The sequence below is a fragment of the Callorhinus ursinus genome, unplaced genomic scaffold (genome assembly GCF_003265705.2).
Source record: "Callorhinus ursinus isolate GAN/ISIS: 27379988/994484 unplaced genomic scaffold, GSC_fseal_2.0 scaffold124, whole genome shotgun sequence".
Classification (NCBI taxonomy): domain Eukaryota; kingdom Metazoa; phylum Chordata; class Mammalia; order Carnivora; family Otariidae; genus Callorhinus; species Callorhinus ursinus.
Window position 1 is genome coordinate 522,901 of NW_027397186.1, and position 16,320 is coordinate 539,220.

Here is a 16,320-nt window from a genome sequence, read left to right on the forward strand (position 1 = left end):
TTAAATGGATTCTCTTTTTGGTATTAGAAAAATGGAATTTAGGCAAGAACAAATAAAAGCAACAACATTTAAAATATTTTATAAATCAGAAATCCATTCAAACTGACTTGGACAGTGATTCCTTATAATCAGTTACTATTTAACATCATCAGTCTTCGCCTCTTGTTAAGCTGGTCCTTGTAATCTACAGCTGAAAATTGGAAGTATTAAATCGTACCATGTAACCTATGAAAATTCAATAAATTCTGGTTGATTTTCTTCCAATATAAAGGTTAAATCTTTATGTTATGAATATCACAATTTGTGAATGTCTATAAATGTATATTACACAAACATGATTATGTTTGTTTAGGTGGATATGGTTATAATCGGGGAAGAATTAAGATATCAGTAACACCCTGGAATTGTTTTTCAACTGTTTTTAAATTGCTGATAGATGTCACAGATATATTTGTTCAATGTAGAAAGAGGACAAATTAGTGTCTGGGGAAGAAGGCCATAATATAGGCTCTGCATTGGCAGGCCACATTATGCTTCCAGCTGGGCATTTGACTATGAGTTCAATTTTAATCTTCTTTACTGTGTTTTCTTAAACCACAGAAATGACTCATGCCTATTAAAAATTAAAACAGATAAACATATAAAGCAAAATACAAAACTGCCCCCCTTCTCACCCATGTTTACAGTTACCTTACTATTACCAGTCTAATGTGTTCTGTGCATATACAAACATAAATGATATACATATTCACATTTTTATCAGAAAATGAACTCAGTCCATTGTTCTGTTTTGCAACTTTTATTTCACTTAAAATATATCACGTGTATCTTTCCAGTGCACCTCTTTCCTCATTTAACTTTGTTCATGCTGTCTTTCTCTGTAGATGATCTATGCTTTTAGGTAGTCATATCACTCAGCCTTTCCCTTTAGGGCTTCTAGGTTTGGGCTCATGCTGAGGCAGACTTCCCACCCCAGGGTTTTAAAATAATTTTTGATATTTTCTTCAAGTTTTTAAAAATGGATGTGTGTGTGTGTGTGTGTGTGTGTGTGTGTGTGTGTGTGTTTAATCTTTCTGGTATACACTTTTGTGAATGGTATGAAGTAGAGAAGTAATTTTACTTCTTTTTCCCAGCCCCAGACATTGAATATACCATATTTTACTCCACTTTTTGGCAGAAATTTTCATACATTATTAGTCATATTATTTACAAAATGTTATTCTTTTCTGTAAATGGAAACATTATTGCTCTTTTTGCTATCTTTGAGGTATGGTACATTGAGGACTGTTGGTGAAGTCTTCTATCACAGAACCATCTTTATCAAAGATGAAATTAATAGTATTGGGTTGCGATAGTAGTAATTCATTGTGCTATGAGTCTATTATGAAGACATTTAAAACACCAGAAGAATAAATACAATACACTTTGGGCTATGAGAATGCCACAATTTTTAAAGGCAATCTAGCAGATGACTTCGTGAGTATGACAACGCTTCACTCAAAACAATCTTAACATTGTCCTGGGACACATGACAGTGAATGAACTAATCAGTGTATTTGAGAATTTGAAAATCTGCTAGCTAATTCAATCTTCCAAGCAGGAAAGTTATTATATATTGTTATATGTGCCTTGGAACCAAAGATAAGACACTGATCTTTTTGAAACATGGAGTGAACTGTTAGATCTAGAGCGCTTGAGCACTATGAATTAAGACATTTCAGTGGACACTAACAAGATAAAGTGATATTCTTATAAAAAAACTGGAAGAGATAGAGATTTAAACTTACAAAACACACATGAGTACAAAATAAAAAATAATAAAATAAAAAATGAAATAAATATCAGTGGGACATTGACATTGAGACAATATTAGGTCACAGTCCAGCTTTTTCTTGCCCAACTTCTGGGTTCTATTTGTTTATATGTTTTATAATTTGTTAGTATTTTGATTTTACATTTATTGTTAGTATTTGTTTATAATTCTCTTTAACTATCTTTAACAGGTTTTGGTTTTAGGGTTGCTAGCTTTATAAAATTCATTAGTGAACTTTCAATTTTTTTATTCTTTTCTAAAAGGTAGAGCTTGAGTAACATGGGTTATTATCTCTTCTTTAAAGGTTAGATAGAACTGAACTGTGAAGTCATTTGATCCTGGTTCCTTGTTTAATGGTAGGTCTATAATCACATTTCCAATCCTATCTCTAGTAATTTGTCTGCTCAAATCCTCTATTTCTTCAGTTAATGTTGGTAACTTCTATTAGGAAATCATCCATTACCTCTAGAGTTTTTAATTTGATGTCATAGATTTAAATGTAAAATTATAATTCTTTCAATCACAACTATTTATGTAGTTAAACCCTTTATAATTCATAATTTGTATACTTTTGCTTTCCCTCTGTTTTCACTTAGTTGTACTCATGAAGAGTGTTTTATTGGTCTTTTCAAAGAACCAGCTTTGAATTTATCACTTTTACAGTTGTTTATCTTGGTCATTATTTTTATCTTTAACTTTCCTAATTTCTTCTATTTTTGGATATGTTCTGTTGTATTCATCTTTATCTAATTCTTCAAGAAGAGTACTTATTTCCTTTATTTATGGTCTTCTTGAACAATAATGGTAATTAAAACCTTATTTTTCTCTGAGAACAGCTTTTGTCATGCTCCATAGGCTTTGATATGATGTATTCTCTTTTTCTTTGCTCTCCAGATAGCTTGCAACTTTAGTTTTAATTTTCTCTTTGACCCAGTGGTTATTTTAGAGAGAACAATACTATATTATCAGGCAGTTAGATTTTATGGTGATCTTTTATTATTTATTTCTAATTTTGTTAAGATAAGAGGGTGTGCCTATAAATTCTCTAATTTTTTAAAATATATTTCCTTCTTCATTTACTGAGTTTTTAAATTTGAAAATTGTGTTTTTCAATCCCCAAAATTATTTGTCTTGCTTTAATTATAGGCCTTTCAGTGCTATCATTATTTATTTTACTAAAGATTATATTTGAATCCTTCAGTAGTTCTATTTTGGTGGGAGATAATATAAAATTTTCAGTGCACAGACAATGGATATGAATAGTCACTTATGGAAGTGATACAAGGGATTGGGGAAATTTGGAGAATGAAAAACTCCAAGGAAGGTCTTCTGGGAGCTATCCCTTGGAGGCAAGACTGGGCTTTGACTGAAATTTGATTGAAATCAATTTTATGATTCTGTGTTTATTCTTCACCATATCCACATTTTCTTCAAACACTGCTTCTTAGACATACCTAGTGATGCCTATCTAATACTACATTAACGATTTTTCAAAAAGTGTCTTGAGATTGTTACCCATAATTTATCTGTTCTCTTACTCCGTCTCCCCCAACACCTTGCAGATCTGTAATGTATCAAATTAGCAGCGTTTCAACTATTGTATTATGTGTTGATTACTTCAGTTGTAGTGCTCAGAATTTAGTGTCTAGGTGAAAGCAGAGTGCAAACAAGTAAGTTGTGTAGAGACCGTGGCTTGACCAACAGCTGATACCATTTCCCAATGTGCTCACCCTGCTTATATCTCCAAGGGAAACCTCTAAAGAGTGAGAAAGAAGAAAACATACAATTATTTACTAAGGGATGGGGTGACAGACATCGAAAACTATTGAACATTTCCGAGTACTTTCTCACTGGAATCCTGGAAAGAGAGTGCCATTTCCTCCTTCCCTTGAAGATGGTTTCTTATTTGTTCTCAAAGTAGAGATTTAATATTGCACTGGGGATTGTAAATATATACATATTGACATGTATGCATAAATGGTAGAATATTATATTTTAGATATAAATGTATGGTCTTGTTTTTCTCTTCCACAGTATTTCTTACTTTCCATTTTCCTCATTCCTTTCTTCAGGAAAGATTTATGGAAGGGATTTGGCAGCCCAAACATACGAAAATATCATACTAGGTTTGGTTGGTGCTCTGCACTAGGATGTATCTGGTTACAGTTTTATTTCTATTCAGCGTGCTGAAGACTCAGTGTGTTCAATATAAATATTCATGTCTTCCTTCAGTTGTGCCACAATCTCCTCAAGTATTTGCCTTTTCCTCATTCGCTCTAGTTTCTCTTTATGGAAAAGCTTCCAGGCATATTTTAATATTTTCCATTCTTTCTGCCATGTAGTCTAACTTCTCATTCATATTTTGCACCACTTGATCTTTTTGGGCTCCATTCTCGGTAATTTTTTGAGATCTATGTTTGAATGTCTCAATTATCTCCTTGCTTTTGAGTTTACTTCTGCTAGGGCCATACACATTTCACCAGTTCCAGATTATTTTTATGTTAATTTATATCCTTTGGGTTATCAAACATGTAGGAAGTGTGAATTCAACCCCACACCTATGGATGGAGTTGGCCTGGGTTCTGATTTCTCCCAGGGGGCTCTTTACCCACATCCTTACATAAAAGATAAGCAAAACAGTATTTTTGCTGTGAGGAAAGGTTTCTAGTCATCATTTCATGTCCTGGTTGTGCTTCTGTGGGGCCTGGGTTTAGACAGGAGCTAAGTACCAGCTTCCCATCTTCCACTGCCTAGAAGCATTGCCTTCTGTCACTAGGTGGGATTAAAACCCTGGCCTCCAGCCCTTAAAACCAATATCCATCTGTTTGTCTTTATCTCCTGCTCATTGTTGTTAGTTCCTTCTTTGATTCTTGGGGATTTCCATTTCATGATTATGAGCTTGACTATATTACTACTTTTAGAGGGGGTGCATATTCTATCATTTCTGTGAGAGTTTCAAGTGGGAAGAGGAAAGCTTTCGAAGTCAGTTCAGTCTGCCACTGACTGGAAGCTCCTCAGAAGTTTTGTTGGATTAGATTGTGTAGGTGACTTATGGTCATGTCTCTTAAGAGACATTTGGGGGTGGGGGATGGCTGCTTTATATTACTTCTAGCCAGGATAGTATAGGGTCTTACCAAGCTTTCTATATCCCAGCATAGCAATGGCAGGAAGCAGCAGAGAAAGTCTTGATTAATCAAGGATGACACAGAAGCAAGTAGAGAACCACCATGTCTGAAGGGGCCACAAGGAAGGAACGAGAATGGTGAATTTTGTAGATGATACCAGAACCATATGGACTCCTTCCTTCCAACACTCTAAGGCACTCAATAAGCATCCTCGAACTTAGACACAACCATGGAGAAAATAGTAGATCTTGAACTCATAGCATTTCGGTCACCCCCATGTAGTGAGCTACAATTATGAGTATTGTTATAGAAAATAAAAGTTGGATGTCTTAAACACTTGAATTTGTGGACTGAGATTTATTCCAATTACATAAAATGTATATGCATATATATACATACAGATTTGTTTATGGATGGTAAAACAGTTGGAAGGATATACCACAGTGTGTTAGCTATGGCATTCTGTAGCATGAGATTACAAGATATTTATATTGTCCTTTTTGCCTAGTTAACTATATTTCTTATTTCAGCTCAAATTTCACTGCCTTAGGGAATTTTTCCTGTCCCTTATCTACTGCCTCAGAGTGTGTCTTGATCTTCTGGTATATACTCTTGTATGTCTGTGTTCTAGTCCTTCTCTGTACTTACATGAAATTTTAATTATACATACACTTGTGTGATTTCTTGGTTAATGTATATCCTCCCCTAGTCTGTGAGCTTCATGAGTGCAAAGACCTAGTCTGTTTTTCTCACCATTGTATTCTCATTAACTTGCATAGGCACTCAATAAAGACTTATAAAATGAATCGATGAATACATTTCTGCATTGTTTGAATATTTTTATAATGACTGTACGAATTTCATTATTAAAAGAAAATAAAAATCATCCTATTTAGAAAAAAATATAAACAGACCTATTTAGTCTGATTCCTAATATTTTTGAGGGTCATACTTACCATCAAGAATATGTTGGTAATTGTATCCCCACTCTCCTGAAAAATCCACATACATCCTCCCTCCACTCCTAACACATAATCTTGCATATACTTTCCAGGTATTTTTTACTTGACTGGAGAACACTTGGTCTAGGTTAATCAGTATGGTCAGTGGTGAGAATTCCTTGGATACTGGCCTAAGCCTGGCTGAGGGGCCACCAGGGAGGCGGTGGAATGGCAGGCAGCAACCTTGCAGCAAGGCTAGGTTCCTCCTGGGTTCTCTGGAGTTTGGGGATGAGATACTCACCAAGCTGCACTCCTCAGGTCAGGTAAGAGGCAGGAGAAATGATTCAGGGCAGCTTCTACGCAGGCATTGTGAATAAAGAATGAGAACAAGTGGGTCTTGGGGGGCTCTCCCCACAGCAATCACTTCTCTGGGCTTCATGGAAACCCTCAGCAGCAGAGGTGTAGGAGGGATCTCATTCCGGTTTCCATTGGTAGGAACAAGGCTCCCATCTATGCTGGGACTGGAATTATCTCTATGGGAAACTGGGCCAAAGGTATTTACTCAGGTTACCACCTTGGTCACCTGTCCATATATATCCTTGGAGCGAGCAACAGAGTCAGGTGCCAGAATGCAAAGAAGGAGAGACTCTGGAAGGGGTCAGAAGACAGCACCTTCCCTCACTCTTGACAGAACAGGAAGGATCAGACCATCTCTGCATCCCTCACATTCCACACACTCATCTGTCTCAGCCTCACAGCTCTTCCCTTTGCCCAGAGTTGAATCTCATTGTTCAGAAGGATTCAGTCTAAAAACGTATTAAATATCTTAGCATGTTTGGGGCACCTGGGTGGCTCAGTCGTTAAGCGTCTGCCTTCGGCTCAGGTCATGATCCCAGGATCCTGGGATCGAGCCCCACATCAGGCTCCCTGCTCCCCGGGAAGCCTGCTTCTCCTTCTCCGTCTGCCCCTGCTTGTGTTCCCTCTCTCACTGTGTCTCTCTCTATCAAATAAATAAATAAAATCTTAAAAAATATATCTTAGCATGTTTATTAACACTTCTTCCACAGAAAAATGATACAATTGTAAAACTTAATTGGACTAAGGCACTTGAAATGATGCCTCCCTCTTAGGTTGGAAAATTTTTTTGTGACGGATTTTTCCTCATATTGATTCCTTGTTAATTTTTCAGTGAAAATAATTTCATTGCCTTTTTTCTGATGGTGAAAATGATTGCATGCCGATGCTTATTTTTAAAGGCTGAAATAGTACTGGAAAATATGAGGAAGTAAGTAAAAATCTCATGTTCACTCCCTGCCTCTATTGTTGACCTCCTGCCCACTCTCTAGCCCCAATCCTTGCCCACTCCACCCCCATTTTGGTGGATGGACATGGTTACTAGGGAAATGGAAGATAGTACTGCTTGTGGGATTGAAGGTGGAGTGAGGGGCCTGGGGCCTGGGGATCAGGCCAACCCTGAGAACGGTATTAGTGAGTCTGAAGACATTTGAAAACTGTTACCCAGAGTCAGGAAAAGCAGGCACTGTGACCAGCATCCTGAATGATTAATATCTTTTAATAACATTATATAATTCCTTTTACAAAACTCTTGCACACTGCGGCAGAGGATATTAGTGCTCTTCAATATCCACGCTGTCTGCTTCCTCCTGGGCACCCAGCTAGATGACAATGATCAGTGTCCCTTATGAATGAGTGTGGCCATAAGACTGAATTTAGTCCAATGAATTGCAAGAGTGATGTGTATCATTTCCAGATTTCCCTCATAAAACTCCATGCCTGATCTGCACTCTTTTTTCCTATCTACCAGTTGAATGGAGAGAACTCTGAGTATCTAGTGGAGAGTGGAGTATAACATTGAATGAGCATGGGACCCTGAAGGGCCATGTGCAGCAGAACCTCTCTGCTGACCTGGAACATTAACCTGAGACTCTTTTGTGAGTGGGAAATAATTTTTTTTTAAAAAGTCATACTATTTTTGAGTCTTTTGCTACAACGGTTTTAGCTTTTTATGCTACTACAACATTAATAGATTTCTTTCCTTCCTTTTTTTTTGGACTTCAGATGAGGAGGATTATAACTCTATTCCTTTCTTCATATCATACCATCTGCATTGGTCTAATCAAAACCTTTCCCTCTTTTCTTTATTCATTCATTCACTACTTTGTTTCTTCTCATCTCTATTCCTCACTTCCATTCTTCTCCCCAGAGGCTACTGTTCTAATATATTTGATGTGTATATTTTTGTTTGAGTTCTTTTTAAACTTACATTATTTTGTATGCATGAATTTTTGTGTATTTTTATTTTGGGGGGCAAACCCTGATATGCACCATACATTTATTAGTAAATATCCCTCTAAAATCAGCAACAATATTAAAAAAATCATTGCACTACTTGGTCAAGCAGAACTAGCAACTTTCACTTTTAAAAAAGTACAAATCTGTTATAAATTTCGATCAGCATACACATATATAATACAACATACTAGTTATGTTAAATGCTACAAGCCACTGTGAATCCAGTGGAATGGGGAAAAAAAGCTACACATCTAAGCTTTAAGAACCATTTTTTTTCTCTCTATATTAACATTTTCTCAAATACATATATGGGAAAAATGAGGTAACTGTAAAATGTGCAAGGAACAGACACCCCCACCTCCAAATTACATCACAGAACACAGATGCTGGGCCCAGCTAGAGCTGGGGGCTGGGGGCTGGTGCCCACTGTCAGACCTGAGGCCAGAAGTTGGTAAATAAATGAGTAAACAATGACAAGCCCCCACCACAGGAAATCACTGGTAACATGATGGCATCTATAGCAAGGTCGGCAAATCACAAACATCCTAAATAATTGTTTCATAAATTTTTTTTGGATGATTTTTTAAAAACTGGTGTGTTTCCCTCCCCTCCCCACCCCCATAGCTGCTCATTGGAATCATTGCTGTAGCCGAGGCACAATCCGTGAGCCTGTTTCCGCCTGCCCCAGGAACTTTAAGGATTCTGAAAACCTTTTGTTGGGGGTGGGAAAAGGTCGGGGGTGGGAGAGGGTGCTTCCCTGTGCAAAACACGTGGGGTTTCAACACTGCTATAAATATAGAAACGTTGCCTGGAGTTATATACAGTAAGACTTTGGGTTCTCCACGGGGGTAGGGCCAGGCTGATGGGGCCCCATAGCAGGCTGAGGGGAGGCAGGGAGCCAGGGCCCCTTGGGGAGAAGAGGGTGGTTGGAGCATCCTTGAAGTTGCAGGCGCCAAGGGCTGCCTGCTAGGATGTGCCGGCCCCACACGTGGTTCATTCAGGGCAGCAACCCCAGCTGGGGGTTGGACAGGGACCAAGCAGGGAGAAAGTGGGAGCCCAGCCAGACCCTATGGTGGGCCTCCACCAGACCTTGGAGGGCAGGGCTCAGGCTGGGAGGGGGCTCCACGCCCTCCCTGGTCGCTGTCCTCCTGGGACTTCCTGGGAGGAGACTTGCCCAGTCAGATGCCAGACGGGCCCTGGCCGGAGGGAGAAATGCCCTGAAAAGCATATGGTCCCGGAAGGCTCTGGGGATGTGTGCAGTACAGTGCATGGAATTATCAATCAGCTGAGCACAGACCCAGCCCCCCCGAACTCCACCCGTGACCGCCAGCTGCCCAGCCCGGCCCCAGCCCCAGCCGCACAGGTGCATGCAGACCAGACGGGCACCACCAGACCATTCCCTCCTCCTGGGCACTTGGCCCTGGTTGGTCCCTATATCCCCCCCTTTAAACCAAAAGAAAACAAATTGTTGAAAAAATCCAGACCCACAAATCCTACCCGCGATTTTGGGCCAAATGAATAAACAATAACAGCTGCTCCTCACGTTCATGCAAAACAACAGAGAGGAGAGATGGGGCGTGGGTCTCGTCCCCATCACTGCCAGGGAGGCATGGCCACCAGGAACACAGGAGGTCACTCTCCCCCGCATGGCCCAGGCCCCCTCAGGATACATGCCACCCCAGCTCAGGGCCTGTCTCCCGTCTGTTCAGGAGGCTGGCTCTGATTTTTAATTTAGAAATGGTATGGTGCTATGGTTCTCATTGTCTTTTTTTCCCCCCTGCTCAGCAGTATTTAAAAAAAATATGTTACATGTTACTCTGTGTATATCTAGGCTGTAGTTTCTAACTGTTGTATGATGTACCACAGTGTTCATCTACTTTAATTTACTTCCTCATTTTCCTAGAAACAAAATCTAGACTGTTTCCAACTGTAAAATACTACCTCAAATACTGTGATGAATATCATTATACATGTCCCCTTATATGCCTATGTGAAATGTGTTCTGGAATATATATAAAATAAATGGAATTGTTGGGCCACCGAGAATATGTATAGTTAATTTGATTAAGTACTGTCAGATTGTTTTTTGGAATAGCAGCTCCAGTCTAAAATCTAATTGGCTGTGTGTGTTGAAGTTCTTATATCTCTGGATCCTTGCTAACAATTGGCTTGTCCCAGCTTTCTAATTGTTGGCCAAATAGGTGTAAATATGTTTGTAATTGTATTTTAATTGATAATTATCTGACTAATAATAAGTTTGAACATCTCTTCATGTATTTCTAAGCATTTTAGTTTTCCTCTTCTCTGAGTATACTTTTTACATATTTTGCAAATTTAGGGTGGTGTGTTCCTGTCCTTTTCGATTTGCAGGAGTAATTTATGTATGCTAGACATTAATTCTTTGTTAGTTTAACATATTGCAAATATGTTTTTTCTATCTGTTATCAATTAACTTTGTTCCTGGTGTCCTTTATTGAATAGAAATTCTCATTTTTTATGTAATCAAATCTATTAATCTTTTTTGCTTTATGGTATGTAGTTCTGAGGTTTTGTTTAAGCCATTGTTATCCAATTGTAGGCCACAAAGATGTTCTTCTCTATTATGTTCTAGTAACTTCATAATTTTAACTTTGATATTTAGGTCTTTCATCCTCTGGTGTCCAGATTTATATTTGGTGCTAGGCAGGGGTCCAGTTTTATTTTTCCCCAAACAGTGAGCCAGTCTTCCTGATACTTTATACTAAACTGTGCATCCTTTCTCCACTGATTTGTGGTGCCAATTTTATAGTATATTAGGTTTCTGTATTATATCTGTCTCTAGGTCTTTCCATTTATCTATTTATCTCTTCCATATTGTTTTTATTACTAAGGTATGGCAGGGATAGCTAATACTCACCAAATGATCTTTGTACTTCCTTACTTTCCCTGCCTGTCTTGCATTTGGATTGGGGCCACATGACTAGACCTGGACAGGGTACTATAAGCAAAAGTAATGTGAATGACTTCTGGGCCAAGGTAGTTTAAACACCTGTAAAAAAAAGACCATGTATTAATATGAAGGAGCCACAAGATGGACCAAGCCTTGGATCAGTGAGTAAGTATATGGAAGACTGCAGAGCTGCCCAAACCTTATTAAATTTTATATAAACAAGACAAAACCTGTGTTTATTTCACTGAGATTTTGGGGTTCATTTGTTAATGCAGCATAGCTTATCGTTACCCTGACTAATACATATAGTTTTGTAGTATATCCTACTAACTGGTAGAATAAGTATCTCCTCTTTATCCTTATTTCTCAAAATTGACATAACATTTTCGAAGTTTAAGACTTCCATATAATGTGTCAATTAAGCTTTGGCAGATTTTCTTTTTGATGTTAAGCCAATTTTGCTTTCCAGTATTGGTTGTGACATATTTTACTACATTGCTGGATTCTACTTGCTGGTATTTTGTTCTAAATTTCCACATATACGTTTATAAGTGCAACATCTATAATTTTCCTTTTTCATACTGACTTTTTCTGGTTCTGATAAAAAGGTTAGTACTAGTCTTGTAAAATGCATTGGATAGTAATACTTCTTTCTGTTCTCTGGAAAAGTTTGTATAAAATTTGAATTATCTATTCCATCTGGGCTTTTTTGGGGAGGTAGAGGGACTTTTAAACTACTTTTTATTTCCTCAGTGGTTATAAGACACTTTGGGTTTTTCTTTATGAGTAAGTTTTGGTAAGTTCTATTTTTCAAGGAATTCATCAATTTCATCCATGTTTTCAAATTTATTATCATAAAGTTAGCCATAGTATTTTCTTTAAAAATCTCTGCTTATGCATTATTATTGTTTATTTATACTTTTTTTCTTGATTAGTCTCACCAAAGGTTTGCCTTTTTTATTATACCATACAAAGGAACAACTTTTGTCTCTGTTAATAGTGCCTAATGTATTTTTGCTTTCTATTTCATCTATCTTTTGCTCTTGTCTTTTTCATCTGTTTTTAAGTTTATTCTCTTAGTCTTTTTCTAGCTTAATTTGGATGCTTAGCTTATTGATGTTTAGTCTTTTTTTTAGTCTAACATAAGATTTTAAAATAATAATAGCTCTTTTGAGAGATAATTTATATACAAAACAATTCACTATTTAATATGTATGATTCAACATTTTTTAGTAAATTCACAGGGTTGTGCAACCATCACCATGATAAATTTTAGAACATTTTTGTCACCCCCCCAAAAAAACCCTGTACCCATTAGCTGTCACTCTCCATTTCTCCTCCACTGCCCCTCCAGCCCTCATCAACCACAATTCTACTTTCTGTCTTTATAGATTTGCCTACACTAAACATCTCCTATAACATAAAATTTTAAGACCACAAATTTCCCTTGATATACTGTTTTTACTGAATTCCACAAATTTGATCTTCTGTACTTAATTATTTTTCAGTTCTCAATATTTAAACATTTACATTATGTTTCCTTTTTTAACTCATGAATTATTTAGAAGCATGTTTTAAAATTTCCAAACACATGGGTTTTTTTAAATGTTATCTTGTTGTTATTGATTTCTATCCTAATTGCATTTGGTCAGATAAGATAGTGCTTATGATACTGATTCTTAGAAATTTGTTGAAACTTGCTTTATGGCCAAGTACATGATTAATTATTATAAATGTTCTATGTAGCTTAAGAAGAAAGTGTATTCTCCTATTATTGGGTGCAGGATTCTGTATGTCCATTAAATCAGCTTGTTGATTGCATTGCTCACTATTCTATATCTACAATTTTTTTCTCCTTGTCCTTTGAATACTTTAGAGAAGTATGTTGAATTTTCCCATGTGATTGTTGCTTTGTTCACTTCTTTTTATAGTTCTGTAACATTTTTCATTACATATTTTGAGGTTATTTTATTAAATGCCCATACATTTAGAATTATTTTTTTGGTGAATTGAACCTTTTGGCATCATTCAAAAACCTTTTATCTTGAAATAATAATAGATTTACAGGGAGTTGCAAAGATAGTACAGAGAGGTCTTCCATACCTTTCACACGGTTTCCCCAACCCCAATGGTTACACCTTACATAACTATAGTGTGAAAACAAAATTAGGAAACTGACATCAGTACAATATGTGTGCACAGTTTTACACTACTTTATCACACCACCACTGCAATCAAGATACAGAATTATTCCATCACCGCAAAGATCTCTTTTGTGCTACCTCTTTCTAGTCACACACACTCTTCACCCCACCAGACCTTAATCCCTGGCAACCACTAATCTGTTCTCCATCTCTATAATTTTTTCATTTCAAGACTGTTATATAAATGGAATCATATGGTATGTGACCTTTTGAGATTGGCTTTTTTTTCCCACTCAGTACAATGCCCTTGAGATTCATTCAAGTTGTGTTGTATGAATAGTTCTTTCCTTTTTATTATTAAGTAGTATTTCATGATGTACAGTTTATTTAACCATTCACCAATTTTTATCTTTAATAATGCTTTTTGTCTTAAAATCTATTTTATCTCATATTAATTTGGCTATGCCAACTTCCTTTTGGTTAGTGCTTGTATAGTATATTTTTGTATCCTTTTACTTTCTAAGTTTCTGTATACTTATTCTTTAGCATGTGGCTGGATTTAAAAAACCTGACAGTATCTTTTAACTACTAAGTTTAGCTCATTTTCATTTATTATGATTACTAATACATGAGAACTATTGAGCTTTCTATTTGTCTTGCTTTTTTGAAGCTCCACTTTTCTCATTTCTTACCTTCTTTTGGATTTTTTGTTAGTGCATTTTTTTTCTTTACTGCCTTAGACATTATACACTCTCTATTATTTTAGTGGTCACTTCTGAAACTTTATCATTCATATCTAATTTAAGTCTAGAGTTTATCAGTATATAAATAATAGGTGACAGTCCCAATTGCAATTAATATGGACTGGTATAAACTTATGTTCTTAGGCAACCTCAAAATCTATAATTCTCTTTTTGTTCTGATATTGCAGCATCACCATCAGACCTAAGGTGTTTTCATATTTCAAGGTGTGAGCCTCAATGAGAAATATGAGACAAATTGCTATTTATTTTCTTATAAGCAGGGCTTAGTGGGAACTATTTTTTAAAGGCCTAGAAAGACTCAGGATTTTCCAGGTCACCTATTTTGGTTACCAATGTTCCCAGTTTTGCTCAGGAAATGTGGTAAAGTGGTGAATTCAACTGATATTACATTTAAGTAATAGACTAATTTCTGAACTCTTTCTTTCTTTCTTTCTTTCTTTCTTTCTTTCTTTCTTTCTTTCTTTCTTTCTTTCTTTCTTTCTTTCTTTTCTCTGACAGAGAGAGACATAGCGAGAGAGGGAACATAAGCAGGGTGAGCGGGAGAGGGAGAAGCAGGCTTCCTGCTGAACAGGGAGCCCGACGCGGGGCTGGATCCTAGGACCCTGGGATCATGACCTGAGCCAGAGGCAGACACTTAACGACTGAGCCACCCAGGCGCCCCCTAAACTCATTCTTCAAGTTTTCTTGGTCCAACAGCTTTAAGTGGAAGGAAATTCTTGTAGTAGAATTCTGTAATGGCTCTATTTTGTCTTTTACACTGAATCAGGTATTCCATAATTTAGTCTACTCATTGTTTTCACTGAAAGTTGCTCAGCATCCTTAGAAACAAATATCTGATTCCACTTAATTCCTTTTCTCTATGACGTCATTCTATAGGAACAACTACCTTGTCATGTAGAACTTATCGTAAAAGGGAAAGCACTCAGTTAATTGTAGGCTATTAGTTTTCAACCCCAGATTGTGGAAGGAAGTCTCATTTGTACTATTCTCATCTCAACCCAAATATCCCATGTTTTCTTGAGACTCTGTTGTTTACTACCCTATTTCTGGCTTGCTTTTAGTCTGTAGCCACTTGCTTAAGCACCCAAAAGGAATATAAGGAAAGATACTCTGATATATTTTACAAGTAGTGGAAAAATTGAATAACCTGAGCTGATAAAAGGTGGAAACAAGTGCAGCTCTAGGGATTCCAAAAGCAGCAGTTGGTATCACTTCATCCTTGTGCTCTACCATTAAATAACAGCAATGTATTCTCGATCCTTGCATTTATCAGTTCGTATTATTAAAGAAAAGGAACATGATCACTTCACTTCACAATCCAATTGTTTACCCAAACCAATTAATTAGAGCAAGGAAGGCAGGACTATTCAATGCTTGTGAGGATTGTCCCACTTCACCCATGCTCTGGACATACAATGTAAAAGGTAAAAACTACAGTACAGAATGTATAAGGAATGTTTCACCAGTCACATTTAGGAATAATAGAACAGTATATAGTTGGTACTTAATTCCTGGTACCTATTATTATTTTGTGACTATTAGTTATTATAAATTAAATCTTTTCAAATAACTACTCTTCAGATTCAGCCACACCTGGATGGACCATGCTGTTGATCTTTCACATGGAATGTGATTTAAGATGCAAAACCTCGGACTTCAGGAAATGAAATATTTGCCTATTGTGTGATTCTTAGCTCAGTCATAATCCAGATTTACATGTCTCTGTGCAGGAATAGGTTTCATCTGAAGTGGATGTAAGTTTCCACTGTTAAGAAGAGCAAAGGAAGCTGAGTAGTTTACCCTAATAGCTGGGATTGAGCCAAGAGATACTGATGCATCCATCTTCAGTATATGAGCTCAGACACCACCTCTACCTCACCCAGAAGAAGACATTACTGTTCCAGGACTGACATCTTTTCAGATTCTCCTTACTAAGTGTTCAAACAATCTTGGGTCTAGCCTTACCCAGGGTCACCTTATTACTACAGCAATGATATTCTTTATTAAATGGCCATGGGTTTGATGTCATATGAATTACACTGGTCATAGTAAAACCAAGGAAGATCAACCAAGTAAAAACCTGGAGTCCTCCATCATTTCTCTTCTAAAGGGAGAAAAAAAGCCGTTCACCCATTATCATTATCACCACTGATTTCTTCAGAAAATCCTTGAAGATTCTGATTTTGCTTGAAAGCCCAGGTTTTATTGTTGGTGACAAATATAGTCAGTTGTTTTCCTTGAAGGTCCACACATTGATTTTTTAAAAAGATTTATTTATTTATTTGAGAGAG